At 33.6% G+C, this 10,963-nt stretch overlaps 2 long non-coding RNA genes across 2 annotated transcripts in view; one reads left to right on the top strand and one right to left on the bottom strand.

The window, feature by feature from the left end:
* Positions 1 to 824: 824 nt before the first annotated feature.
* The window catches only part of LOC111037821, an 18,846-nt gene continuing 8,707 nt past the window's right edge, over positions 825 to 10,963 (bottom strand). The window contains exons 2-3 of the long non-coding RNA XR_002604913.1: positions 7,209 to 7,303; positions 825 to 1,624 (exon numbers count right to left, since the gene is read on the bottom strand). This is a non-coding gene — a long non-coding RNA (uncharacterized LOC111037821). The remainder of the gene's footprint in view (positions 1,625 to 7,208; positions 7,304 to 10,963) is intronic.
* On the top strand, positions 1,648 to 3,120 carry LOC111037823. The gene is made up of 2 exons (XR_002604915.1): positions 1,648 to 2,226; positions 2,844 to 3,120. It is a non-coding gene; the product is annotated as an uncharacterized LOC111037823 (long non-coding RNA).

The raw sequence follows: 10,963 nt of genomic DNA, 5'->3' as shown, positions 1-10,963 counted from the left end.
TTTAGATAAATGTTTTAGACAATTATGTAACAAATCCATAAATCGATTGGAATATTTAAAACAAGTCGGTTCCAAATATTATAGCATGCAATTACATTAAGATTAATAAAATACAAATACAACAAATAAAAATGACAAATTTAATTTAAATTAAATTGAATAAAAAAAATAAAACATTTTTAATCACGCCTGTTTTGCTATAGTTTATGTACGCAAACGAGTCCTACGTTTTGGGTCATTTATCACAGGTATTAAAAATTCGTGTGCGCAATCGAGTTGTACATTTGTACGCAAACGAGTCGCAAAAAAGGTTAAATGTACGCAAACGGGTATCGCCCACGAACGGAGGTACCCGGTACACTATAATATATTATAGCAAAACATAATTTCCCCTATTTTCATTCTGTACGTACGTTGACAAAATTTTGTCTTTCTTTAATGGGATGGTAATAAAAGTAATTCACGACGTTTAAACATATATTATATATATATATATATATATACCTAACACACATTCGCATGGCACAGCTGAGAATATATATAGTGATATGATACGAGCAATGACAAGGGTTTAAGGGTTCATATGTTTTATCAACAAATAATTTTTTAAATTCAAAATTTAAAATCTACCCCTCCCCCCTAAACATCAGTTCCTTTTTGTTTCAGAAATTACCCCATAAATCTATCTGATATTAGTGTCGTCAGAATCTCTCTCATACCTTATAACATCATGTAACTATGTAAGCTGTGATTAATGAGAACGAGACCATATGATCGAGGCCTGCCATACCGAACAACCTGCAGAAGGAATTTTTTAACGAAGGAAACAGAAAATCGATGGTTTTTCTAAATGAAAAATCTATATTTTCTATGAACGTTTAAATCATTGTATACATATATGGTTAGCAAATGTATGGTTAATCATTACATAAAAAACATGCCACAAAATGTACTTCCGAGTCCAGCGGGGCGGAGAACCATATAGGTACTACAGTTGTCAAAGATTTAAAAAAAAATCATGATACAATATAAAAATTATAATAAATTTTTAGATTGACATTTCAAACACTGTATAATATATATTTACCGCAGTATATGTGTATCGAATGTTTCGATACGCTTTAAACAATTGCTTACGTTTTCGTTTTTTGAGCTGTGCATACATTTTCTTTCAGAGTGATAGAGCTGCAAAACATGTCGGCACTTCAAGTTATTCAACGTACCTACTCCAAGATCACTGCAGATAATCCATCTCATATTTGGTTTATAACAAAATGTCGACAATTTCTACACAATACCTACACAATATTATTATGGCATAGTGATGTACATTTATCTTATAGGGGTATATACTTGCCTCCGACGCGGTAACTGGTATATGAGTTGTTTATCAAGTACAACTACGCGTCGTGTGTGTTGTGCGGTGTCGGTCAAATCGTATTGTGATTGGACACTACTTTTTTGGTATCATGTAATGACCAAGTTGCAACCCACTATACCAAGGACTGACTACCGCTTAACTTCTATGCCAGTATGGTTACCAGTTGTAACCATAGTTACCACGCTCTCGCAGTACACGTCACACGATGTTAAGTCGCTTGATTAATATGCACCTAGCCCACAACTGCAACAACAGTATAATACTTACGCATATTATTATGCAGTATATAACAGTGCTTCTAAGAACAAGACATTAAATCGCTATATTAGAGAAATCGACTTTTCCACGAAATCGTTTTCATGGAAGAAATACCTTTATAATATATTGGTAGTAGTGTAGTACAACAAGTAACAACCATACAAATCACATTATTTTCTTCCGAGTCATCATACATTTCGTGAATTATAATTTTCCGTGTGTTAAAAGGGTTAGGGAATTGCGAAACGGTCGCCCTGAACAATTTCAAGACGCGGACTTATCTTGTTGCTGCGGCAAGCAGTTCGGTTTATTACACACGCAACCCCCGTGTATTCTACGTCGTACAGAGTGGTGTAAGCTGTAAGCAACACAATATTCCCCTCATACGGATTACCACATAAAGTATACCTACCTAACATTAGGTATAGATACGTAATATTTCATCTTGACGAGTGCCTACCAACCTATGCGCATAATATTATAACGCGCGCTGTACAAATAATCGTTTAGTCACGACAGACGACGGCACACACATCAAAGAGGCTCGGCAGTCGTGGTGTGCGCGTGAAGAGACCTATCAGTCATAGGTAGGTACCTACTATGATATTATATAATATATTATTTTTGTACACGAGCCCGTGCGCGCACGCGCGCCGACAACCTCTTGGCGTTCGGTTAATTCTGACGCGATTGTCCGGCAGGTGTGCAGGGCAGCCGCCGCCCGCCACCGCCATCCCCATAATGTAATGTATATTATAATAAAGAGCGTGAAATAAATCACCGCCGCCGCTAGATCATTATAACACTCGAGCATATTATTATTACGTATATCGGTATACGTATTATTATTGTTACGTACCTATATAAACTGCATGCTGCAGGACGCCGTTAATACGCGTATCATAATAATAATAATAATATATGTTGTATATGGATTTATAGCAGGATATTATATCCTTTCAATTACATCCGTCAATATAATGGTAATAATCATAATAATCTATAACGACTACGACGACGACGGCGACGACTATAATAATAATAGTAATAATAATAATAGGTACCTGTAAAGCGACCGAATGTTGTTTTTTCAATTTTCAAACCGCTTTGATATATCGGTAAACCAAATTATGGTAATTGGCATAGCTATACACACACACACACACACACATATAAATATAATATACTTTTACGTTTTTTACAGAGACGGAGCGACGCGGAGAGCGCTCACGCGACCGGTTAATCAGAGTCCTATTGAACGCGTCCCGCTGCTGCCGCCACAATGGACAGTTTCTCCGGTGTCGGGCGAATATTATATTCACCCTATTTCACGGTACGTCAGACTCATTTCAGAAACAATTAGGAACCCATTCACCGTGCCCTGGAAATCCGACCGCCGGACAATGCGGCAATTATATTTTGTAATTGCGCTCGTATACCCAACAATCGATTTATATATTATATTATATACCTTTTTATTATTATTGTTATTATTATTATTTTCCCGGCAATCGCACGGACACTTATAATATCGTAGTGCGTGCGCACAATATATACTATTATAATAATATTATACAAGTCTCGTCGCATACGATACCAATTTATAAGTATAATATTTAATGTGGCGTGTGTACCTATATAATATATTATTATGTTGTGTTTGTATATAAGAGAGACACAAATAACGATTTTTCACGGTCGGCAAGTATCGTCGCCACGGCGCGAAAGATTTTACTATATATTATTTTGTATAAAATATAATAAATAATAACGATGATTATCGAGCGATGGGTAAGATATTACAGTACGCGTCATATTATATTATTAAACAGGTACCTGGCCTATCTTGAAGATAGTATCTTCTACCCCTATTACTCGAAGTCTCGAAGCGTTTACGAGGACGTAACGCCAACAGTGAACGTTGTGTAAACATTTTCAGAGTTTTAAATTGTTATCCAGTAGCTTAGTTTGCCACGTTAATTTTATACAAATCTATACTGACATAATATAAGTACTACATAATTTGCAATATTCTTACATCCTCCTTGAAACTGCGTTAAGTATCAATAATGCAATTTCGTTAAAGAATATAATATAAAGGTGCGTTCACAACTATATCGTGTGTCATGTCGTGTCGATCAAACCCCACTGTGATTAGACGTTACTTTTTTGGTATCGTGTAATAACCAAGTCGCAATCGAATACACTAAGAATTGACTGCAGCTCAACTTTCAAACCAATATTGTAACCAGTTGTAACTTATAACCATATAGTTAATACGCCTTTGCATGCCACGACACATGAAGTAACAGCGAATCCGGCCTGTGATGGAATAAACTACAAACCACATACCTAATACCATATAATATCATAATTAATTATACGAATGTTTTTAAAATAATAATCAATAATAGCTAAAAAAATCAGAATAAATACAAATTGTTTTTAAAAACTATAGGTAATAAATTATTACGAACTATTATAATTTATAGCAAATAAGTAATAATAGTTAATAGAACTTACATATTTTTTACTACAAGTTACATACATGACGTCTTTAAAATATAAGAATTAACCAAGTCGTTAATTTAAAATGTTTACGTAGGTAAATTTGGCGCAAATCGGCGATGCCCCATAGTACCATATTATCATCATTCATCGTTTTCCACCAACCACAACCGTCGCCATTTCGCACCTCCAAATGACTCAAAAGCCTCCACAAATATACCACCTCCAAAAAGTCGGTCGATAGCCTAAGACATGAATAACATCACATCACGATTTCCGTACCGCGTGGGTGTGGGTTTTATATATAGTCAGCTGGCCAATTTATGGGTCGTAATAATATTCGAATGTAAAAACCGTGTGAAATATACACTATTAAATCCATGTAATATCATAAAAAAGATCCATTAATTCTCTACAATAATGATACCGATGACACGATTATATTTTGTAAAATAAAATGCTTAAACGAGATAATCAATTGTAAATAAAAATCGTATATAAATAACTTAACGATATTTCAAAAAAAAAAAAAAAAAGACCATTACAAGAGTGTTGAAAATGACAAAGGATCGAGGTATATGAGAATATAAAAGTACGATTATATCTTCAAAAAGCGTTGCTTGGCACGACTGACTACACATAAAATAAAGCTTAATTATTTCGAAAAATTAAGTGGATTTCTCAATTTTTTTTTACTTATCTTTTATTAATATTTAAAAATTGCATGCGTCGAAACGTTTAGGACTTGAATTCCAAAAATATAATATCCATTTCCATACACTATATTTGTTTGGTTTTACCCAAATACCTAGTAAGTTTTATGTATAGGTAATTTGTTGATATCGAAAGTTCGTTGGTTGGTAAAATTCGAAAACTCATATTATATAGAAAACGAATTTCCAACAAATTACGCGAAAAACTAACCCAACAATGTCAGAAATATATCTAAATATTATGTACATTGTTTCTACTTTTTAAAGTTTTAGGAAAGCTGACTGTTGGTGCAAACTTCGTACGAAAAAAAATCATTCAAGTTTCGACAAATGATACGGACCTTATACCAAAAATGTCCAACAACAATAGATACTACCCACATTAATAAAATAAATAGGTAACCAAAAAAAAAACGTTTGTTCTTTCTGTATTTTTGAAACAGTGCAGGCCGTCAAATTTGTTTGAAAAAAATAACGCTCTGTTCAGAGGTTTGCAGAGGGACGTTTTATGGCAGTATGTAAGTAGATGCGGTACTTGAATAATACATATTATATTATAACACGTTACACATCGTTGCAGAAAACCCCAAACCACACCTAAACCACGATATAAGACGTTTAGGCGCGTACACCTACCTATAAACATAGGCTGCCATGTATAAAAAAAATGCTTAAGACGAGGAGCAGATGATTTCGGAACGATTTGTTATAACGAAATTCGTAGAGGGCCGCGACGGCCGGTGCCGCTGGTTCATCTTATAATACATATAATATTTTATTATTTTATTATTACCTCATACCGCTGTGCGAGGCGTATTATATGCGTTTATATAATGCTAATAATGCTTCGAGTGGCCGGCGGAAAACCGCATAATTCACGAGATCGGCAGCCCGTGGTGTCGCCGAGAGTCCTGCTGCAACTGGTGCAGGGCGATATAGTTTTTATTACTCGCACCGGGCAAAGCGCCTCCGAATTAAATGGTATATATTATGTACACGAATAATATGCTCGTCCAATATAATATAATATACTTTCAAGATTTATTTTCGGCGAACAATGCATAATATAATATAATAATAATAATAATAATGTATACGAACGCAGCACGCGCGCCACTATTCCGGGTACCTACATATATATAGCATGCCTTAAATCGGCGTAATTGTTGTCCTCGACTCGCCGAAGATTATTATTATTATTATTATTATTATTATTTTTCCTTTTCATTGTGCTCGACACTCGCGCGCGAGTTAGGTCAATGAAATTTCCATATTATTGTGTACATAAGGCGGGCAGCTGATCTCGTTGGAAATTTGTTACAAATGACTTTTCGAGAGACTCGCGCGGCTCCTCTCTCTCTCTCTCTCTCATACCCGACGACGCAGCAGAGCGTTTTGTTTGATTTCGGGAAAAAAAAACCTCCCCCGGTACACACAATGTGTGTATACAATAACGCTTACGCGGTAATACAACAACGGACGACGAAAGTATATATTATATTGCTGCGGACTCGGAGTCGTCTCGCGGCGGGTGTGACTGTGACAGACTGACACGGACGGACGGACGATGCACCTGCCGGGGCGCGAACGCGGGACGTCCAACCGCGGAGGCGCTCCACATGTGCGATATTATATATTTTTATATTTTATTATACATTTATTTTATTGTAAAGCCGCTGCGGCGGCGTCAATCTCCTCGGCCCGAGGGGTTCGCCGATCGAATAATGAGCGTATAATTGGCTGGGGACGGAGGCGGTGGGTACCTATACATATATACTGCATACAAGTCGACCTATATATATATTATATATATATATGCACACACACACACACACACACACACACACACACACCTGAAGTGCATTATAACCAAGTGAGTGTGTGTGTATAATACCTATAATGCGGGGCACAAGTCACCGGAATTATTATTATCATTTTTTTTTCTTTTATACATACATACACGCGCGAGGTCGATCGCCGCGCATTGTGCGAATATTGATTTTGAGGATCCCGTTGAGGTTCACAAAACGCCCCTTTGTCGACGCGCTACGGCGCACTGTATGTACACATAAGATATTATATTATATAGAGTCTCTCTCCCGAATATTATAATGTGTATTATGCACTGCGCGTACATATATATATATATATATATATATATATATATGCTATTATACGCCGCATTACAATAATACATATAAATGAACTGCCGATAAATCCACTCCTTGTATATTATTCGACTAAATAAACTCGAGATTCCAACGCGTGTTTTTTGTGTCGTCGTTCCTTTGCGTATACATCGCGAACCCGGTGCAGTTTATATATTATTATATAGTATTATACCATACCTGAATAATACACTTCTCGGAGTGCGCGACCTCCTGCAGCTTGCAGGCGCTTCGGTTCACGGCGGCACTATAAGAGCTGCATCAGCAATCCAGCACTATAAAATAAGATAATATTAATATCGCGTTGTCCTTATGCTTTAACTATCTGCCTACAGTCAAATGACTCGAATGCATTGACAATTAACAAAATATGACGATTATATAATGTCTTGTTGTATATTTAGTATTTACTGCAAATATATATGGATGATTACGAAAATCGAAGGGCTTTAAATTTGAGAAATCCCTCGGTTTGAGCCTCACTCGGCTCCCCCGTTTCTAAATCCGCGGGGTACATGCAATGTTATTCTTACTAGTACTCGGGACTTAATGCACTTTAAATAGTACGAAACACATACGCACTTCCTTCACTTGTAACTTTCACTGCAAATATTTTTATATTTTATAATTTGCACTAAATATTTATTAATAAAGATGGGAAATTGTACTGCAACTAAGGATTTGAAAAACGCGATCAGTATTATATAATATCTTTATAATGAAAACTCTTAAAAAAAATAAACATAAATAAACATTACGTATAAAGTATTTTTTGTTGTCAAATTTTCAAACTATATTATAAACATATCAAAAATTCTCTTAAAAATGATATAATTGAGAAATATAATCTATAATCACTAATAATTATGCAAAAAAAATGCACTATAAGCTTATATTAAATTTTTTTCGTAATTAATTTCAACCTCACTCAGCATAATAAAAAACTAACATCCCAAAAAAACATGCAAATGCAAAAACTTTCGAGCTCTAGTTATTACATGATTTATAAAATATTCCGGGATAGATTTATATTCGTTGCAAGTTTTTTGTATTCACTCTGGCGGTCATCACGATTTCCTTTTTTCCAACAAACCATAGTAGATTGCAGTGGTGGATTTAAGGGGGGGACCGAGGGGCCTCGCCCCTCTCCCCATTGGCATAAGTTAAATTTTATTAATTCAATGGTGTTTATTTTAATTTTTACAATTTTATCATTTATATTGTTTCGTTCAAACACATTGTGTAAGAAATTCTCCCAAACACATTACTTTTATTATGCGGGTATAAAGACAATTCGCCTTAAACGCAGATCGCCTATTTCTGCCGTGTAACTTTACCACTAGCCATCGCTATCTTATCTTAATTTTTTTGTCACCCGATTATAATATAGATTTAACCCATAACAACGGTCGTCATTGTAATTCATACTGTTGTCCTTAGTTTTCGTTTGTAGCTTCGTGTTGAAAATAGTCCATCTCTTAGTGAAGGCATAGAAAATGTAACCGTGTTACCACCAGAGTCAGAGCCAGCGGCATTTTCTGATTCGTATGTAGTCGATTTTAACAGTCAATATGATATTGCATTTGCTATTGAAGAAAATTCAAATCTAAAAATTCGAAACGAACCACATATGATTTACAAATATTTAAAAGAAACGTGGTCACCAAGACAAAATTATATTTTCCCTGTAAGTATGAATAAATAAGGTCATAAAAGAAGCTTTCAAATTGAATGGCTAAATAAGCACAACGTTAGCTTATAGTCGTAATAGAGAAGGAGTATTTTGTAAAGTATGTGCACTTTTTGGACCCAAGTTTGGTGGGGTTGGAGGACAAAGACTTTTTAAAAGAAATGCCTATGATAAAATACAAAGATGCTTTACAAGATTTTAAGATACATATGGAAAGAGAATATCATAAAACAGCAATTGTGTGGTCTTTAGAATTTATAAAATATTTTGAAGGAAAACAAAAAACAATATAAATTCAACTAGATGACCAACTAAATGAAACTGTCAAAGAAAATAAAAAGAAGATAATTCCTATAACTAAAACAATTATTTTCTGTGGTCGTCATAATATATCTTTAAGGGGGCATAGAGACGATGTTAATTTATCAAATCTGATTTCATATAACGAGTTGTTTGAAAATGAATTAAATGACCAAGCAAAGAATAATTTTAATATTGGAATATTTAAAGAATTATTGATGTTCAGAATAGACGCGGGTGATGTAGATCTTCGCGATCACTTAGAATCGGCTCCAAAAAATATAACATTTTTATATGGACTGTTTTCGGTCACTTTTTTTAACTGTTTAATTTGTAATTTGTTTTAAAAAGTGCAAATATTCGTTGCATACATTATTGACAGACAGTACTCGACAAGTTATATTATAGCAGTAAGATTTTAAAATATGGACTATCGATGGATAAAATCGAGTTTGAAATTGTTTATAAAAACTAAAAGGCGAATGAAATATATTTTAATTTCCAACAATCACTATACATATTGAAAATAAATAAAAAATGAGTACCTATACTTTCAAATTACTATATTAGACTAAGCCTTCCTATTTCCCAAGGAAATACAAGTCGCATAGAAAGGAAAGGCATTTGTGTACGCACTAAATTCATTGAAAACATGTTTCTTATCAATATCGAATCAACAGTTGTTTAAATTGTATTAATAATTTATTGCGCGTTTAAATATATTTGGTGAGATTAAATAAAAATGTTATCAATTACGATGGTTGAAGCGTCGAATAATCTCAATTATCAATTATTACAAATTTTACCTATTTATAAATTATTTTAACTCATGGATCAATACAACTGTTTTACATTTTTTAAATAGTATATAATACTTGTTTAATAAAATAAAAAACATTAGAGGACTGTAGAGTTTAGTCTTGGTACTAATCGGCCATTTTTTAACATTCATATGAAATTAATAAATTATAATTTGTTTGATTGATATATTGATAAATTGCAAGTTGTTCTTTCTAATCAGTAACCGCATACCGTTGCACATTGAAACTGGTATTGGGAAAAAATATATTATAATCGCGTGCGAAATATCTTGAGGAAGTAATAATTATATTATTTAGGGAAAAAAATGTATGACATAGCGTGTGTAAATAATACATCTTTCGAAATTCCACTAAATTTTAAAAATAATTTCCATTACTTCATCTATTTTCGAAATATCTAACATTTAATTTGTAATCATTAATATATTTGCACAAGTTAAAGAGTATTAAGTTTGAAGGGCCTGTGGTTCCACTAAACTTTATTAAAATATCTTTAAAATGGACAAAATGAGTCAATATGAAATTCAAAACTTATTCAAAGATTATGAGGTATTATGGCTTTGGTGCCTACTACCTACAAACTATGGGGACAAACAAAAACAAAGATAAGAGTGATCCTGAGTGGAGACGATCTAATTTTTACAGTAATAGATGTGTACAACTTTAATTCAACGATAGTCATTGCGCTTATGGACGGAGGACGGAAACTACAAATGTTGTGTCACATCTATTTTTTTTTTAGCTTTAAGTATTATCTAATATAGCTCAACAAATAACAATTATAGACAGTCACCATCTATTTAAGATTAATTTCCATTCTTTATCACACGTATTATTATGAATTCGAGAAGTGTTTTCAATTTGTATCACATTTTTCAATCGCTAAGATTAATTTCATGATGTGTTTTTTGATATTGGTATATTTAAGTAACGTGTCTTACTATTCGTATTACGGTAGGTTGATTTAATGTTAATCGAAAATAGTACATTTATTACATTAATATTTAATTATTATAATAGTGTACCTATATTTCTATCATATTATTGTATTATTGTTAATATTTGTTGTACACTTTTGAGGCAATACCTGACTAATTTTGTCAAAATAAATTTGAACTTCAAAT

This window comes from Myzus persicae, unplaced genomic scaffold (genome assembly GCF_001856785.1).
Source record: "Myzus persicae strain clone G006 unplaced genomic scaffold, MPER_G0061.0, whole genome shotgun sequence".
Lineage (NCBI taxonomy): Eukaryota > Metazoa > Arthropoda > Insecta > Hemiptera > Aphididae > Myzus > Myzus persicae.
This window is presented reverse-complemented; position numbering and strand designations above follow the sequence as displayed.